This window comes from Micropterus dolomieu, linkage group LG16, assembly GCF_021292245.1.
Source record: "Micropterus dolomieu isolate WLL.071019.BEF.003 ecotype Adirondacks linkage group LG16, ASM2129224v1, whole genome shotgun sequence".
In the NCBI taxonomy this organism is placed as follows: Eukaryota; Metazoa; Chordata; class Actinopteri; order Centrarchiformes; family Centrarchidae; genus Micropterus; species Micropterus dolomieu.
Window position 1 is genome coordinate 17,225,790 of NC_060165.1, and position 20,000 is coordinate 17,245,789.

At 40.7% G+C, this 20,000-nt stretch overlaps 1 protein-coding gene across 1 annotated transcript in view; it reads right to left on the reverse strand.

Annotated features, from left to right (window-relative positions):
- LOC123984927 (probable polypeptide N-acetylgalactosaminyltransferase 8) overlaps positions 1–20,000 on the reverse strand; it is a 66,452-nt gene that overhangs the window by 8,956 nt on the left and 37,496 nt on the right. The gene's annotated exons all lie outside the window — the stretch shown is intronic.

Genomic DNA, 20,000 nt, shown 5'->3' on the forward strand with positions numbered 1-20,000 from the left:
GACAGGTGTCTTTTATACAGGTAACGAGGTGAGGCAGGTGTATTTGATGTAGATAATTGGTTGGGATTGGGGCTGTGTCTTAAAGAAAGACTAACTGGCTTGTAGGAGCCAGAATACTTGCTGTTTGGTAGGGGGTCATATACTTGTTTTTCCTCATCAGATGGTTATCAATTTTAATAAATTCATATGATGTGATTTTCTGGAATTTTCTTTGGGATTCTGTCTTTCACTGTTAGAATGTACATATGATTAAAATTATAGATCGTTGCATTCTTTGTAAGTGGGCAAACCTGCAAAATCAGCAAGGGGTCAAATACTTTTTTCCCCCACTGTATTTATAGACATCTTCAGATAGAAACAGATGAAAGAGTTGTGCTGGAAAAGGGGCGGAAATGAGCGTGTCTATCCAGGCGTCATGTCTACATCACTGCCGATTGGAGATGGAGCTGATAAATAACTGTGACAACTGCAGAGTAGGGCTGGGTGACATGGGCAAAAATGTTATTGCGATAAAAAATTTAATATCATTCAATATTGATAATTATCACAAAAAATGTCAAATTATTATAAGTTTAAAGGCTGAATTTTGCTCCTGACTGAAAGTTGGAAGAAACCAGATGGTTACTTGTTGTTTTAAACTTATCTTTATGGTCAGAACATGACTAACACTTGCCAAACAGTGGACCACTTAACATATCTGAGCTAGGACATTCAACACAAACATGCTTTAAAATCTTTTCCTCAATAAAATATCTTAATAGAAAAGTTAAGTGCTAATTTGTTGGTGACTCAAATTAATTCAATCACTATTTATTGAACCTTGTTTAACCTTTGTTATATTGCGATAATTTTCATTGTTGTTTTATTGCCCAGCTCTATTGCAGAGTCATTTGACCCGTCAGTGATGCTAATTTCACCCTTTCACACTGTAGACAATAGCCAGATGTTAGCGGATGTTGTTGGGTTATTTGTCCAGTGTTGAAGTGGCTTTAGTGAACATTACAAGTTCTGGTAGGTGTATTTTTATCTAGAGAGAACCAGGCTAGCCGTTTCTCCCTGCTTCCATTCTTTATACTAAGCTAGGTTAACTGCCTCGTAGCTCTAATTCCATATGTAATGCACAGACATTACAGTGGCATCGATCTTCTCTCAGCATGAAAGTGTATTGACGATACTACAGCTACAATACAGACATAACAGAATGTGATCAAAATCCTGTTGGGGTTAAATGCAACATATTAGCAGCTGATGGTGTACAGTCCATACACAGTACAGAAAACAAAAGTCAATATTTGCCTGATTTATTGATCTAACTGTAGTGTGTGTTATAAGCAAGAATTGCAGTCCAGAGTTGACAGAGCAGCAGTTTGTGACAAGATAAAGAGTCTGCAGTAAGACTGTAAACAAGACATTGATTTACCGCCGTACAGTATAGATCCTACAAGGAATGATGAGACACACTGTTAGCATGTCTTTTAAATAAAACCTGCCACTGTCTCTGTGTTGTAACAGTCTATGAACTAACAAGTCTATGTACTGACCACATCTGTCTTACTCTGCTGTCTTACTCTGAGGATTCATATGTCCTTAAGGCCAGTATTGTCTGTGGATAGTTTAGGACTTTTTTGTGATTTCTCTCAAGTCTTACGCTAGCCTTTATCCTCCCTTTAGCGATCTCTCTCCGCCCTCCACCCTGTTAGTTTTGCCTGCAGCGCGTTCACCTCCAGCCACTTCAAGCCAGCTCACATTGTCACTCTTGGGAGGTTTTCACATATGCAGCACTGTCTCTGGCTTTTCTTTCCCCTTTTCTCCTCCCTCCTCACACACTCATTTCATCCTGCTCTCCGCTGGGAACTGAGAGAGGCACGTTTAAACAGGTTTGGGAGATGAAGAGACCAACTGCGCAGCTCGACCTGTCTGTCCCCATGCTTGCAGACATTATTCATGCCTTCCTAACTTCCAGCCAGAGAGCGAAGGACCTTCTGAAAGACAGCCTGGCTATGAGAGAGAGCGAGCAACACACCTGATGCTCAATAGATGCAGAGAAAGCCCAGATAGGATGAAAGAAAGAAGGGATGGAAAGAGAGTTGACGGATAGTGAGAGGAGATGGGCTGGCACTCTGTCTATGGTTTTAATTTGATTGACACCCATAGCAGTGAGTGCTGATTTAAGTCCGTGAGATGAAAGAAATGTCTTTGGGCATCAGCTTATGCTTCCTTTGCTACTATATCCTCGGAAAGATTTGTTTTTGTTCTTTGTTTTCAGTTGTTTGTGTTTCTAAGTACTGTCACTGTATTTGGTCTTTATTTGAAATGAAAGGATACAGTAATAACATTATGAGTTTGACAGATGAGGCATAGTTTTATGTGCTGGAAATTGGTTAAAAAATTCTATTGTTTGTTCCCGTGAATGGTTTTAAGCACATTTACATTGGCTTGTGTCTGTCATTAGTGCAACAAAATGATTTAGTGTACCACGAGTACCTACCGTACAACACACATATCAGAAGAGAAGAACATTTGCTTTAATTTGATCAAACTTTCAACAAATGTCAAACTGAACATAGCAAATTATGCAGGGTAGAGTAAACAGACAACACATTTGATTTCTCCTTATGCTTTTTTTTGATTATCGAGATCTGGAACTGTATATCAAACTTGGTTGATAATATAATGAGTAAAGAAAACTTGGAGATTTTATAACAGTGGGGGTTATTGAAACAAGTGAATGCCAAAATATGACACAATTTGTCAGTGCCTTCCTCAATTTTTACACATCACAGTTGCAAAAGTATAATGCATTTCTGCTGCAAATGACTTGGTTAAGGTTGGGGAACTATCATGGTCATAGTTAGAAGAAACAGCATTGACTGTGTTGGTAAGAAGCGAACAGTAGTCTCCTGTTTCACAGTCATTTGTTTTGTTGAATTTGTATCGCCACTAGAGGTCTTTGTCACTGGAATGTATTGAGCAACTGAAATAAATGACTGATGCTGTTGTTTTTCTTGGGAGGACAGTCTGGGATCACCAGGGTTTTTTTTTTTTTTTGGTCAACAAAACTTTTTTGTGTGTCTTAATGTCTGCATTAGAGGTGAGTGGTAGAGTTGTTGTTTTAGCTGTGTGAAATTAATGGATGACTGCTCCTGCTTTGTCATCAGAGCTAGATTAGTCATCGTTTTTCACCCATAAACACTATATTTAGGCACCAATGGTCTGATTCAAATCCCCCATGAACACTATAGTAAAACACCAATAAAGTGACTCAAAATACTGTTATATACTCGGCACTTTAATAAGTCCAATTATTTTTGTGTTTGAATTTATAAATATTTCTCCTGCCCTATGACGCAGTACTGTTAATCTACAGCTGATTTTCAAACTGTGATCTCACTTCACATAGTCTACCTATAAGTATATGAAACCTTTACTTAGCCAATGATCTTCTAATGCTGGCTGCACACCAAAGGATGTGTGTGCTAGGTGTTCCCTAGCTGAGGCTGGTTGGAACAGATTATCGGCCCAAATGATCCCATAGTGTGAAGGGCTTACAGATATAAACTTAAAGTGATGCTTAAGGCTGATGACTACAATCTGCATAAACGCCAAGTGTGGGGTCCTGCGTCTTCACTGAGTCATCTTGTGTGTGGGTTCTTAATATTAAAATATTTAAAATTGATTAAGTCTGTCATTATGTCTTTGGTATCCCACATTTTTAAAACCTGTTTAAAATTTGAAAGCCTTCTAGTGTGCACAATGCATAATATGTATTTTAATCTAAGGTGTCAATTAAATATGATTTATTTGTCCATTTGTTAGTTTTTCATGCAAGGAGGAGAGTGCTTTGAAACTTGGCACAGACTCCGTGAGATCGTCTTTTATTTTCTGGCAAGCATTTGAACTACAAATCTTTCAAATGTGTCACACTTCTACAGCAGTCAGACCTTTTATTCTAAATCTTAATCTTTACCCATTAGCTCTGCGCTCTTGACGTTTTGATCCTCGACTAAAATGACACAATTACGACTACAAAGTAGTGTTGCAGGTCACTGTCGCGTCAAGGATGACACTGTGAAGGATTAATAAACTGTCAATCATTGCCATGGTAATCCTCACCACCTCTTTCGCAATCCAAGCGAACAAAGCTGGAGGAAATGGAGAAAGGACTGGTGGGAGGAAGAAATCTATTTTCCCTGACTCACCTTTGATTGTAATGACAACATCCGTGCCGAAGAGGCTACAGGATGGAAAAAGGTTAATTGTGTGATCACTCCTTTTAATCATGCCTCTGGCTTTCTGCTGACTTTATCATCAAGGTATAAATGCTCAGTGAGGTGTAACGGTATCTTTTATTGACCGCTTCTAAGAGTATCGATTGTCTAACCAAGCCACTTAGATTATGTTGCAGTCGAGTGCAGTTTGGATATCTTGGACTTTCATGTTAGTCCAAGTGAATCAAAATCTAGTGCCTTATTAGTCAATTAATCAATTAGTCTTTTTATTATATCATTATAAATTGATTATCCTTTGGTTTTGGATTGTTGCTTGGATAAAACAAGCTATTTGAAAACCTTGGACTTTTTTATAAACCATTTTTATAAATTATTATTCAATTAATATAATGTTGGTGGCAGTTATTAACAAAGCTCACTTGGTTGAGTTAACGTAAGTTTGAGCTTTACTAAGCTGTTTGTGAAGATTCTCCATCATCATCCAGGTCATAGTTATCCAAAGAAGGTTAAAGTCAAGGGCAACTGGACTTGGTTGAAGATACTAAAAGACGTTTCATCCCTCATCCAAGGGACTTCTTCAGTTCTGACTGACTGGTAGGGAAACTAAGCTATTTAACCTCAGTGGGGTCGTTTACCAGGATCGTCGATACCGCTGGTTCGTTAGTGTTCCTGGCTGTTCAGTGACGGCTTCTCAACCCGGGTGTAGATGGTTTCTTTGACACCTCTTTCAAACCATCCATCTTCTCTATCTAAAATGTGCAGCTGGTGGTCCTCAAACGAGTGTCCCCTCCTTTCAGATGTAAGTAGACTGCAGAGTCTTGACCTGAGGACTTGGCCCTTCTGTGTTGAGCCATCCGTTTGTGTAGTGGTTGTTTAGTCTCCCCAATGTACAGGTCTGTGCATTCCTTACTGCATTGGACCGCATACACTAGATTGCTTTTCTTGTGTTTGGGTGTGCGGTCTTTGGGGTGTACCAGTATCTGTCTTAGTGTGTTCTGGGGTTTAAAAAACACAGGGATGTTATGTTTGTTAAAAATCCTCCTGAGTTTCTCTGATACTCCAGACACGTACGGAATCACAATGTTGTCGTGTTTGACCTTCTTTTCTTCATCCCCTGTAGTTTTGTTCTTCTTGGATCTTGTAGCTGTTTTCACAAAGGTCCATTTAGGGTATCCACAGGCTGTAAGTGCCCCCTTCAGGTGGTTCTGTTCCTTCTCTCTGGCTTGGGCACTTGTTGGTATGTTTTCTGCTCTGTGGTGCAGTGTTCTCATGAGCCCTAGCTTGTGCTCCAGTGGGTGGTGGGAATTGAAGAGTAGGTATTGGTCTGTGTATGTGGGTTTTCTTTAAACACCAATTTGCAGGCTCCTGTCCTCTTCAATGTGTACAGTGCAGTCCAGGAAGGCCAAACTGTTGTTGTGAATATCTTCTCATGTGAACTTGATATTGCAGTCCACAGAGTTGATGTGTTCTGTGAAAGCTTGCACTTCCTGGCTTTTAATTTTGACCCAGGTGTCGTCCACATATCTGTACCAGTGGCTCGGTGCTGTTCCTCTGAAGGAGTTGAGGGCAAAAAAACCCGTTTCTAAATTGTAAACAATTGTAACATGTAGTATTGAATACTAAAAATGGACTTACTACTATGCCTTGTACTACACAGTGATTGTTGAAGTTATAATGGTTCATGTGAAATCCGTTGTGTTTTTGCACTGAAGTTACGCAAAGTTGGAGGTTGAAATCGATGGCGATTTGTATTTGATGGCTTTCTTGTATGTCCTGATGCCAGAGTCAAATGTAGAAGAATCTTTGGGCTGTTCGCCACACTGTGCTATGGCCGTGCTCTGTTCTAAATGACCCATGACTCTTGGCTGTTATATTCTCCCATGTGCTTGGTTTCTTTAAACATTGATTTTATGCTTCAGGACCTTCACACACACTGAAAATATGTTGTCCAAAATATGCCCTCTTTGACTTTAATCTCTGTGTGTTTGAGTCAGACTCTGTAGTTGGTGTTTGTAGTAGAAAGCAAAACTTAAGACTCGACTGCTGATTGAAAACTCATCCAGCTCTGGGCTACTGTGAGATCAGCGTTCAGTTCAAATCTATCTATTGCATTTTAAAACACACATCTCTAAATTTTTTATGCCAGGGAAGAGTGCATTTGCAGTGGAAAATGTAGAACACACACTTCCCACAAGTTCTCGTTGCCCCTGGGCGGCAAAGCTATGCTGTGCTGCTTTTGAACCACGGGGAGATTCGATAGGGACTAGGCAGCCGTCTGGCATCACATCGTCCTCATCTCTTCCATGAGTCTCTGCAGAATTGCTGTTATTCACCACAAGGTATGCAGTTATTAGACTTAGGTCAAGGGAGTGTGGCCTCTCTCCCTCCAGTCCTGATGCAATATCATTTAAGAAGTGGCATGGTAAGTGTTGCCTGCTTTCCTCCAACAATTAACAAAAACACTGGTTCTACACTCCCTTCACTCCTGCCCTGCCGTTTGCACTCTACCTTCATTAATATCCCTTTCTCTAACTCCCTCGCCCAGTTCTGTAATTCTACTCCTCATTTTATTTTCTCTCAGTGTAAAGGCAGTGGGAAAAACAGGCCTTAATGAAATGAGAATGAAAAGAATATTGAACACACGTCATTGTCCTTCGCTATCAGAGTTAAAGCTCACTCCTCAGACATAAATATGGGATTCGTGCCTTTTAGTCTTTTCTTTGAAACGACATTGAAAGGTCTCTGTTTACAACTCTCCTGTTGCTCGTCTAGAATTAATCCTACCTAACACACACATTCATGCACACTGTTGAAAATGACTTTCTGCGATGACAACAGAAGTGGCCATAGTTCTTGCAATGCATAAAAAGCCTTTTTTCCATTATCTCCCCTTTTGTTTAATGAGCCTTTTGTTCACTTTGTCAGTACGCTCAGTTTCTTTTAGATTCTTGTGACTTGGGTCAAACTGCATTATTTGTTACTACTTCGAAGGTGCACGGTGCTCCCTGAATACTTCATGTGCAGTCCTCATTTTCTTGGGATAACTGAAGCTGTGCAACCTCACAGCTCCAAAAAGCATTTTATTTAAAAAAAAAAACTTTCAAATAATGCAGTTTTAAATAAGAATTAAACATGTGCCTCAGTGTTATATCTAGACAAACACATCGCCTTTTGGCAAACCTTTGAGCTAAGCCCCTTTTTATTTTTGGTTGCTGCTACTTGAACTTAACCCATATTCATTTTCAATGGACACGAGTGCACAAGGTTGCAACATTATGAGATTTTCACAGTGATAATGATAACCGTCTCAGAAAACATTGCGATTTCACGGTATAAAAAGTACTTGTGTGTGTTTTGCTGATGTGCATGACAGGCGTTGTTAAATGATGTAAAGGTACGCTATGTGGCCAGTGAGAAGTTTCATCCTTCAGTGCAGCAAAGAGAAGGAGCGAACTGGTCAAGGAGGAGAAAGTGTTAAGAGGCATAGAGCTAAGCAGGAAAGCAAACACTTGTAATTTTTGTATAGGCTAAAAGACCACATATATTTTTAAGGCCGCAACTAACACTCAGAACTTTGACTATATATATATGAGTCTGTCAAAATCTTCTTCAATATAACCAGCTTTCTTTGTTTTAATCGTCTGGGGCGTCTTGCCTTTTTCTCTTTTCTCAATTAGTCCTGACCTTTCAAATGGAAATTACATAATACATCATGTTATATTGGTGCAGAGTCATCTGACTCTAACTTTGATAGACTTCTCTGACGTCAAAATGATCTGCACCTTGCTGTGTTTGCCTTTTTGAAAAAGTAAAGTTTGACTGCTGCTCCCTTGTAATGCCGGCTTCTCTCAGCTTGTTAAACTGTCCAGTTGCCTCTGGCTTCAGTCCAGTGGCCCAGACCAATGCCTCTATTAGCCGCTTCTTCAATCCACAGACTGACTACTATATGAGCCTCCCCTGACTCCTGAGGAAAAGTGTATGGGTTCAGCCCAGCCAGGCCACACTTCTAGCCATTATGATGAGTGATGGGTCTCTATTATTCTAACTTGAAAGCACACATTGTTATTCTGATTAGGCGTGGTAAATGAGGGCTGCATTGCTAAGCTTCCTTTCTATCTCTCCCCTCATTTTTCTGCATCTACTCTGTCTATTGCTCTCCTACCTTCTCTCACATCGCTTCCCTCCTCTCTTCCTGTGCCAATGTGCATTGTGGGTGTTTTCATCCGGTCCCTACAACACCCAGACCTCATGCAGAGATGAGTTGTATGGTGTTTTTCTGTATCTTTGACTGAATGCTGCAGGAACCGCCTTGGCGCAGAGTAGGTCCCTAATGGGAGTGCAGTGCCAGCCACAGCTTTGCCACAGCTTTACAACCCCTGAAACGCACTGGGCTACATAAACGCAAAGCTGCTCTGACTGTGTGGACATAAAGCAGAGTAGTTTTGCTTCTCTTCTGCATGGGAAAGAATAGGCTCACTGGCACCTTGTGTGGAGAGATGGGCTGGGCCAGAGTGACTGAGAACCAACTGTGATATGGTCACATTGTACCACCTGCTAGCCTACTTCTGCCATCAAATGGTAGTTGTCCAAATCACATTTTTAACCCCTGATCCAAGTCCTTAAATACTGAGTATCTACCAATACTGATATGTTTGACAGCAAGTCACTGCATTAAGAAAATAAAGCCTACATTGTAGTTTTCCATATGATGGTTTTCTACAATATGTTGTATAGTAGTCTATAGTGTTATTATATCTGTGGATAGTGTTAGTGTCAGTCTATCTGTTGTAGCAGGAGGAGCCGCACTTTAGGGTTGAGGAAGTGTTCACAGTTTTTGAAAGCTGCCTAATTCAAAATATATATATATATATATATATATATAAACAAAGGATCTGAAATGGATCAAGCTTTGGCCACAATCCCGATCTGCTAATCTGTTCGGTACAAGTTTTGAACAGTAGGGCTAGAATTCTGGTTGAATGCCAGGAACTTAATTGGGTCCCAGGGTTAAGTAGGACCCTTGTTTTACTGTGAAGTGGGCCTGAGCCTGCCGCCGGGGCCTCAAAAATAGAATAGAAAAGTATTCGGGAGGACACTATCAGACAGCAGCTCAGTGGCGCATTTCTGAGCCAACATCCACAAACCAGAATGCCGGCTGATGGTGATCGTATAGAAAATAATTCTCTGGTGCAATTGCTTGGATCACTTTACTATTAAACAACCCCCAAGGCAGCTTGGACACAGTATTGTAGTGGAGGCCTTTGATGTGGTTCCAGGTCCTTTACAACCATTAACTTTTGGCCCTGGATGAATCAGCATCGTTAATGACATTCGGGCTGCTTAGTTTTCTTAGACAGTAAATCTGCTGTATCTAATCCATACAGAAGAGGTATGGCCAACAGTGCAGTGTCACAGGTCTACCAAGACTCCCACTTCCTCTGGCTTGTCAGAATCTATTTGGCCTTCCTTTACACCTACCTGTATCTACCTGACTGGTACACACTGAATCTGCCCTCTTCAGTTAAATCATACAGTGACAGTCTGTGCAGAAAGGCATTGAGACATTTCTAAATGCTGTGAAACAGAACGCTATCTTCTCTCCACTGAATGCCTTTCATGAGCGCTGGAGGATGAATACGAGACCTGGCCTCTTGTCATTGTACATTACAGTCTCTGTTGATTTTGCACTGTGCACCTTTACAGTTACACACTGGTTTGTGAGGGCGATATGGTGTGTGTGCTAAAAAAGAGTAGTGCACGGAAGAATTTTTGTGTCTGCCTTTTTTGCCTATTGCATTTTGTATTCAAGTGAATAAAGGAAGGAAAACATAGTCCCTAACGAAATCTGCACTGTGTTGTGTCTTGCCAACACTGCATGCCTTACTTGAGCAAGTAACCCAGTCACAATCATTCTTACATTTTTTGCAACATGTTATTAGTATGCCAAGGATGCTGTGTGTGCATTTTTTGGTACTTACTTTCTCAATCTCCTACTCTAACATCCAAATCGTCTCATCTTACAACTGTGGTGCCCTTATCTACATGCCAACAGTGTAAGTTAATCCTTGTGCAAATACGCACAAACACTCTTTCTCTCTCCATCCCTCCTTCCCGCAAACAAGCTTCCTTCTAGCGTTATGCATAAAGTAGCAGGGAGAGTTCTGACTTGGCACATGGACTCTACAGCCCTGGCCCGCGGTACTAATGAGCTCAAACAGATATACACAGTTCCTTAAACAGCTCTGTCCATGACATTCCAGCGCAGCCACTGTGCAGCCTGGAGGCATTCGACTTGTTGTAGAAAGCCAATTTTACCGTGGTTCGGCAAATTATCACAGCAGCTTGGCCTAAGGCATGTTGAGATTTGTGGCTTAATACTGTTAGGAAAGACCAGAATTTAGTGTTGTCTTGTAAGTTATCAGGGCCTCCTACTACTACACCCACAGGGCGGAGAAATGGCCAACGTATGCACATAAAACTCTTTATTCAAGAACCATACTAACAGTTTACAGCCAGCTGATGTTGTTGACTGCCAAACTCTACAGCTTCCAGTCATCCATGGTAGTATGAGCTTGCTGTTGGATATAACTGCTAGATATCTCTGTTGCCAGGCTTTCATTTTAAATAATAATTATTTTCCCGTCTTTCTTTGTATATTGTCAAATTTATAGTACACACACTAACCATTTGTGGAGCTTAATGCTGTGTTAAATGCTTTAATGTAGTAAAAATAATATTTACTCAGATTAGTTAAATTTTTGTTGATTTTTGTCTCGCTGCTTAATTAGATGATTCCAGGGAATTTAGATGTTAGCAGACTTAATTCCAAAAAGAAACAGTGTTTGTTTACTGCTGGAGTGAATCTCAGACAATACCTATCTATCCGGTCTCTAACCAGCCTGTCCTATGCAAGGTTGTAGAAGTCTGGAGCATATCCCAACTTTCATTGGACAAAAATGCATTGCATACCCTGGACAGGTTGCCAGTCTGACTCAGGGCTAAGACATACAGACAGACAGGCAACCATTTACACTCCCACTCATATCATTTCCTTTAACCTTCATGTCATAGGACTCAACGGGGGAGTTTCTGAGGTAGAATCATAACCCCCAGAGTCCTCTTGATCTTTCTCTGGCTGTCCACGGACTCCTGGTTGTCAAATTCGATGCTGTGACCCGTTTTGGTCAGCTGGCTGTTTCCAGTTTTGAATCAGTCCTTTGCTCGGGGTCCTTGCAGTTTTACGGATGCAGTGTTCCCTACAGTTGTTGTACACAGAGTGCCACACTGAAGTCACGTGATCTGGCGACCTCACATGTTCACAAAGCGTCAGGTCTCCCTCCTCAACTTATTTGTCCACTATAAGCTGTTGTCCTCATCTTTGTCTTAACTTCACAGCACAAACTTTCAACAACAGGAGAGACTGTGAAGCACCTCTGATAAAGGTCCACAGTTTGTGACACTGCTGCAGCTTTCTGAATTCAGATCCTTAGCCAACAATTTTGTCACAGTAAGGAAGGTTTGAAATGTCATTAAATGACACCATAGCTTGAGCTTTAAATCGTGTTTACAGAATCAGTCTGGAGGAGTCTTGTCCCCCTCCTCTCTCCTCTGTGGAGTCAAAGGGAGTCACAGCCATTGGAATGTAAAGAATGCAGCTGTAGCAAAAACAATGGAAAGTAAGAGCTTATGACAGATGTGCAACCTCATCTAAGCATTAGGGCGAACCATTCAGGCAGTATATTGTTTCCCTTCTCTTTCCGAAGAGTACGACTGAGGAGAATTTACATGACAGCAGTAGTGCCACAAGTGCCTGCAGGAAAGATATCTCGAGGTTAAACAACAATTGCTCTGTAACATCTTAGAAAAGAAAAATGGAAATAAGCTAAATTTTCTGCTTCTAATGCAGTCTCCACATTTTTTGCTGCCTCGTGTCTTAAGTCGCCCAGTAATGAATCTCTAAAATCAGGTCTCTGAGCCAGGAGTTAATGATGAGTCATTTTTAAACAGACGTTCAGATTTAATGAGGCATAACAGATTGCAATCTGAATGAAAGTTTTTTTTTTTTTTTCTTTTTAAACTTTGCTCTGTCATTTAACCCAGAACATTACAGTATCACCTGTTTTTAGTTGTTTTTTGTCTTTTATTCATTTACTGTTAGAATCAATGCATGGTATCAGTGGGTACTGTAACACATTTTCATAAACTTTAAATTATCTCAATTCCTTGTTTTCACACTACTGAGTTGTTACGTGTTGCAGTTTTTCAGTAATTCAGTACTGCTGTTCCCAACCTTTCTGGCTTGGGACATCTTCAAACAAGGTAATGTTTGCTTACAACCCCTCATCACTGGTTGCATTTGTTTACCAGTTATTACCAGTTCTACCTCATTTTCTAAGAATAATTATTAGCGGTACAATTATCTAGTCAATCACAAGACAAAAAGCAACGATTAGAAGAAAGTCAGCTAAATTAAACATATATTGGTGTTAGAGGTGCTCCGATCAGGATTTTTTTGGGCCGATCATAGATTGCTAAAAGCAGTATCGGCCGATACCAATCGCCGGGTCTATTTGGAGCCTTTTATTTATCATGTAGCATTATACAGTATACTGTATATTTATTTAATTGGTCCTAAAAACAATGTATTAAGTGTTAATGTTAACAGATGATAAAGTATCCTGAAATGACAACTGTTTATTTTATTGCCAGGAAAAATGGGCACCAATTTCCGCTCAATCTGTCTTAGGGTGCTTTCACACCTGGATCGATTTGTTTTGTTCCGAATCAGTTTAATACGTCACTTATGTTCACACCGCACTGTTGTAAAGCGGCCCAAATCGCACACCCTTCCAGGGCTTTCCTTACACCATTACGTCACTACCTTATGTGTGCAGATCGCGCATTCCATTGGCGGTCATCTCCATGACAACAGTAACACAAAATTAATCGCGGGTGGACTTGACGCTGCAAAGTGGTGAAACAGATGTTTGGTCAGAACACATCTCCCGGATGTTGCACACCACACACAAGAACACTGCAGTCTAACAAGAGGGTCAGTGATAAAATGAAAGAGAGAGGTTGTGAATCCTCCGTCGAGCAGTGCCGCACGAAGTTAAAAAACTCCAACAGCAGTAAGCCTAGGCCTACATAATACAACCACAACAACATATCGCAACAAATTAGCAAACTACACTGCTGAAGCTGTTGAAAAGCGATCTTTTGGCGTCGGTTGCCATAGGCAACACATAATTTGTTCCAGTTCACGGGCCGGCTGTGTTCTCACTGCAAACGAACCGCTCCAGGGTTCGTATGGAATCAAGCCGAGACCACCTGTTCTAGGCGATCTCGGCCAGGTTGTTTTGTTCCGGATCAGAGTGCGATTGTTGTGTTCACATATTACCCAACGAACCGGGCCAAAAGGCAAACGGCCCCTTGTTTCGGAACAATGTCTCCAATCGATCCAGGTGTGAAAGCACCCTTAGAGACTTAAACCATAGCAGCCTTTGCCTGGTTACTGTGAACATCTTATAGCTTAACAAATATAGCTTTACTGTGGAATAAACTACAAAAACATAACAAAAAGCATCTTTATAATTTTACTGCAACCATAAAAACTGCAACAAAAAAGGCTGTAGCCAAAATATTTAGGAGATAAAGAAGCACAGGCATCCTGATTCCCTTATGAAAATAAGGAAAATTTAAATAAATAAAAGTACAATTTAAATTCCATATTATACTGTTGTATTATACTGTACTGTATATATTGTTAATATTACTTATAGTTAGGCTACTATATTCATTATAATTTCAAATGGTTTATTGTTAGGCTATAGGCCTTATATCATTTCAGTGGATTGTTTTTATTTTTGTATCCTTGTGCACGAAGCACAGTCTACATCTTTTACATACTGCCGCCGACTTTACCAGAGGAGAGAGTAGCAAACACTTTAAATACGGCCGTATTTTAAAATACGGGAGATTTACAGGGAAACATTTAACAGGAGGATACCGGGTGAGAACGGAATAATACGGGAGAATCTCGGGGGAAAACGGGAGGGTTGACATGAGTTGAGCAGAGAGAGGAGTGGGGTAATGTGAGGCTACATCCACACACTACACTCATCTAGTGGCCGTTCAGGTAGCCTTCACTGGGCATGCGCGTGCCAGCGTAAACATGAAGCAGATGGTCTACTCCGCAGGAGCAGACAATTTAGCGAAAGAAGAAAGTAATACAGACAAAGAACCACACTGGGCATTTTTTTTTTTTGCATTGACCGACAATGGAGTTGAACTGTTACTGATAGTAACACGGGAGTACAGAGAGACGGCGGCGGCGGAAAACAGACTGGGAGTTGTCGCAAAGTAAATACAGCGACATGCACAGTAGGTTAACTGTTAAGTGTTATTTACACAGTACATATATAATAAAAATACCGAAACTAAAACTCTATAAGTAACGTGTTTTTGCTTTGCATGACTGATAAGACCGACTCACAAAGCCAAATGTGAGTGTGTCATCGTTTTATGTCCTCTGTTTTGTCCGCCGGGTCAGCAGTAGTGATGTGTTCGTCCGGTCCGTCCGTATGGAGGCTTCGAAGCCCGTGTCGAGGCTTGTGTTGATGACGTATGTGGTGACGTTTGAAGCCTCGCGAGCCGGTTGATGATTTGCGGGTTTGGCGTGTGATTGGAAAGGAGCAGCAAAATGCAATGGACCCTCCTCAACATTTTGTGGACTTGAACTTGAAATTGAACACAATTAGATTTATCTACAGCTCATTTTAATTGACTAAAAAAGTTTATCAACTTATGTCAGAATTGCTTTGATCACATAACTTTGTAATGAAACAGAGGAAAAGAAAGTGTTGACATTTTGTGGCTTTGGTAAGAATTAAACTCTTACCCCATATTACCCTAATAATAATCTCCAAAAAAGAAACCGCCTGAAGCCCAGCACTGTGGAAGTGTTATTTTTAAATAAAGATGAATAAAATGTTGTCTCTATTAAGTCACAAATCAAGTTATCATAACCCTCTCCCTTGCTTCCACTTTCCATTGTACCATAAAGATACACCTTATTAATAAGCTAATCAGTCATGTATTGGCATCACAAACCTCATTCATTAATTTATTCAATTCAAAGCTTCACACACCAAAGCCGTGGTGCCGATATAATCACTCTGCCTGTTTTAAATTTATTGTCGACTTGATGGCACATTAGAGCAAATGAAGCACCGTGAAGCTTCGGCCCATGAGTGAACCAATTGGATGGAAAGCTTCAATGTTTCATGAAACTTCATCTCGCCATCACTAGTCAGCAGCGTTTTCAAACAAACATCTTCTGATTCACCGTTTTAATCTGGACGGGAGGCGAAACGTAGCAAAAGGTCTCCGTTTTGTAACGAAAGCAGAGAGAGAGAGGCAGTCAAATGATTGAGTGGCGCCGCTCTTTGCATCAGGAAACTGACACTGAAGGATCAGTCTCTCTCTGCCTGATGCGCTGAGTGTCTATTAAACTCCGGTTGCTGGTGGCATGTGTGTGAGATGAGCACAGCCGCGACAGTTTCACATGATCGCTCCTGCGTGTTGCTCCACTTGTCTGATTGCTGCTCAACTCTAATTGTAAATGAATGGTGGGCGCATTAATCCCTTCTTGTCTGAGAAGGTCCTAGCTAGCTCTGAAAACCGCTCAGACCGCGTTGTGAAACATTTTGGCTGCCGTTGAAAATTTGTCTGGCGAGTACTGCATCACCTGATCGGCTTTTCTTATCGGCCTTTTTAGCGACCACCGATCATCGGCCAATTACGATCGGTGCACGCTTAATTGGTGTATCTGATTTGTTTTTTTCCCTTTTCTCTGTTTTTCCTTTTAAACATTTTGCAACCCCTCCTTGCGATGCCTTGTTCCCCCCTGGTATGGAACCACCGTCTTGTTTCACGCACTCTTTATCCTTGTCATCACCTACATTACCCACAATGCAACTTGACCGTTGGCTTACAGAGGTCTGGTGATCTCACATCTTTCTAATGCCACATGCCCAGATTTTTTTTTATCATTTTCATACTTTTAGTGATGTCACTTGAGGTAGTTGATCAGATTTCGGGCAGCTTCCCATTAAGCCACAACAGTCTTCATTAAACTTTTTTACACATATGCACTTGTACTCCCCAAGACCTGCAAACAGACAAGATCTGTAAAATTGGTGGCATTTCCCTTCAACAAATTAATGAGCTCCATGTTCTGAATAGATTTCTGTCGCATTAAGTGCTCAGTCTTTAATGCAGGCATTTTTTGGTAGTGTACAAAAGAAATGCGGCTGTAGATTGTTATATTTAAAATGAATATTATTAAAACTGTTTTATTTTTCCATTATAAGGTTGGTTAACTCAAACACTCAATGAATAATCAAATAATTCTCATTAGGTTTTTTAAATTTTCCAGAAGTGTTCAGTGCCATCTGGTGTAACACCTTACAACATACTCTGCAGACAACAATGAAAGTGACACTGTTGGATAGTTTGTCAATTGTATCTAAGGAGTCAGTCACATTCATTACTGTCCCAATGTGCCACTGACTCAGATTTGAGTGCCACAGCAGTCCTCGCACAAAAAGTCCCTGCAAACTAACAAGAAGGTAAACTTCAGCATTTCTATCACATGGTGATGAAAGTTACTCTGATTCTGAACTTTGGATTGCTGATGGGTGATCATGCGGCCACATGGGATCAAGCTTGCGGCTTGCCCATGACTGATTAGCTCTCTTCTGGCCCAAATGGCCTCACCAGGGCAACAGTGGCAAGAAGCCCTGGGACCCAAGAATGATGTATGCTATCTCTAGTCGCCCCCAGATGGGCAGATTAATCACCACTCCGACAAGTGAGGACCACAGGCTGTAAACTCATTAATAAGTGCTCAACAGCTGGGATGAACAGTGAGCAACAAAACAGTCACCTTAATTATTGTCACCCCACTTTTGTTGACTTATTTGTGTATTTCTTTTAAATTCTTGTATTGTTGACTGCGCTCCCCTAGTCTCTCAGCTCTGAAACATTCAAGAATGATTGCATTGATTCAGGCTGAGCAATTGGCGTCTTGGGAGCGACTGTGTCAAAATGAAAGTGTGCTCACTCAACTTATCTCTCTCCTCGTTCTCTGTGCTGTGACCTCGCTATCTCCTGTTCTCACTCGGGAGGAAACAATGAGACGGTCTCTGGGATTTAGCTATGAGGAAATCAGTGTGAGCAGGAGGGTCTGTTTTGCAGTTTTGCCTGGGAAGCAGCACATAAGCCATTCATTCCCTGTCTTGCATTTTCTTATTGGCTTAAAGCAATTAAAAGCTCTTTGCGGCAGGAACAGCTCTCCCCAATTGAAGTGGTAGAGAACAGAGACAAAGGATTGTGTCTTACTGTCTCGTAGTAAATGTGGAGACTTGCGTACGGAGCAAGGCAAACAGTTGCTGAATGTAGAATGGTGCTGCCAAGCGGAAGCGAAAATACTCTTCATTTCCCTTCTGAGCTGCTTAGTATTCAGCTTTATATCAGTATAAAGCTGTGAAAGACTAGACAAGCTACTAGTTCAGTTGAAATGTACATTAATAGATCTTGTATCTGAAAAAATTTCAATGTTGCAGCACCGTATTTCCTCACTAAATTATGCACTTGGTTGTGTTTTGTTGATGATAATTGAACATGCTGTCGCTGTTGAATAAGGTAGTCTTTGCGTATGGTTTCCATCATAGTATATAATGATTTTTGTGCTCATTAAATCAGTCTGTGACACAAAGTGTCATGCCCTTCGGTTTGGATATTTTAATCTCTGAACAGAAGAGACTGTTCACGTCAAAATGAATATTCTTCGCTGTGGGATGAGGGCAACCTGTCACAATGTGTTTGTATTAATAGCCGTTTGCCATTCCTGCGGAGGGTTGTGTAGAATGAAACTACACAAAAAAATGCATCTTGGAAGTTATAATAATAATGATTACATTGGTGTTTGGTTGGGTATACTGGCTTAGACAACTTTAGACATTAGCTCCAATAATATTTGATAATCTAGAGATCACGTGAGAGGATGTCAGTAAACTGTACACAGCACACTTCTGCTTACAATTTTTTACCAGCTTGGACAGTTTTGGGATGCTTTGTATGAAATGATGGCAAAACAATGACAGAGAAAAGAGATTTAATATTGGCAAACCCAGCTTTCTCTTGACAGAATAACCCAGGAGACAGTTTGTTTTTTATTCCAGAGTTTCCTGCCAGTGTCCATACCAGTCACCAGAATTTAATTTGGGCAAATGCATACAGTTACCTGTCAGGTTTCTAGTTTTGCCTGTGAGACTCTTGTCTTAGCTGGCAGCAGAGGCTGACAAAGGAAAAAAATCTCACACATTGTCACACAATAAAAGAAAATTTAAAGTGCATGTTATAATCCTAGTTCAGTGATAAAATGGTTATTCACTGCGGAGTGCCTTCATCTTAAGCACTGTGAGGAGAGCTAATTGTTACGACTAACCACCAAATTTTTTTGTGTGAGACTTGTTGGTTGAGCTCAAAATTTTGTGTTTATTATAAGACGAGACCCCTTTCTTTATTTCAGCCTTGGAGGTTGGGGGAGGAATCTCATGTTATGCTGATTTATGCAGGTTTTCCTGGGGAAATCTCCCTTCTACCTACTTCCATTACAGTTAATATGACAGGTATGCAAAGAGAGCAAATCTTTGGGGTCTCAATTACGGAGAATGAGATGCTCCTTATCTGTTGCAGCCACTTTTCGTGATTAAGGCCGATGAGGCAGGTTTATTGTAGCTTACCAAAACAAGCCTAACTATAACAAAGCTTTTTTTAGGTTAAGGTTATCGACTTTGCTCTTGGGATTGCTGTCTGTTGTTCTGACTGTTGAGCAGTTGTGCACATCCTTCTCCTTTAGTGCGTACGGAGCCATTATCTCACTTTAGCCTCTTTGACTGGCATGTTTATTCAAGAAGGACAAACTTCCATACACATGTGCTACACAGAGCGTAGTGACATCAAATTAGGACGTAACAAGTTTACTACCGTATTACATTGAGTAAAGGTGTCGTCAGATAGTAATACCGAAATATACTCGATATATAATAATATACTTGCTAAGAGCGAGTGGGGGTGTTGAGATCAAAACAACATAAGTATGGCTTCTTTTTACCATAACAATGTGAACACTCTCTTTGCACTTTTAAGTGCCAAACATGTCTTGAGCAAACCTCTTTAGCTTGGTGGCTGGTTTTGTCATCACATCAGTAATCATTAACTCAGAAGGACAGTACTTCAAGATTACTTTCCCATTATTTACACATAGGGCTATAGCACCTCGGTTGTCCTCGTACACCTCTGTTTGTGCATACTTGTATTTGTCCATACCTCTGAGCAACTTATCTAAATAGATACATTCCTGCATGGCTGATGCTAAGGATATGTACTCTGCTTCACAAGTAGATAGTGCTACGGTTGGTTGCTTCCTTTTTTCCCCATGAAATCAGAGAGCTTCCTTTACATAGAGTGACACAATATCCTGTCACACTATGTCTGTCTGATGCATCTGATGCCCAATCAGCATCACTGTATACTCTTAGACCTAGTTTCTCTGTGTCGTTTCTCTTAAAACATAACTCCTGGTCTGCTGTACCTTTTTAAGATACCTCAACACATGTTTTACCATTCTAGTGCCCCTTAGTTGGTTCAGCAAAGTGCTGAGATAGTTTACTGTACACAAAACTAACTGGGCAATAAAACAAT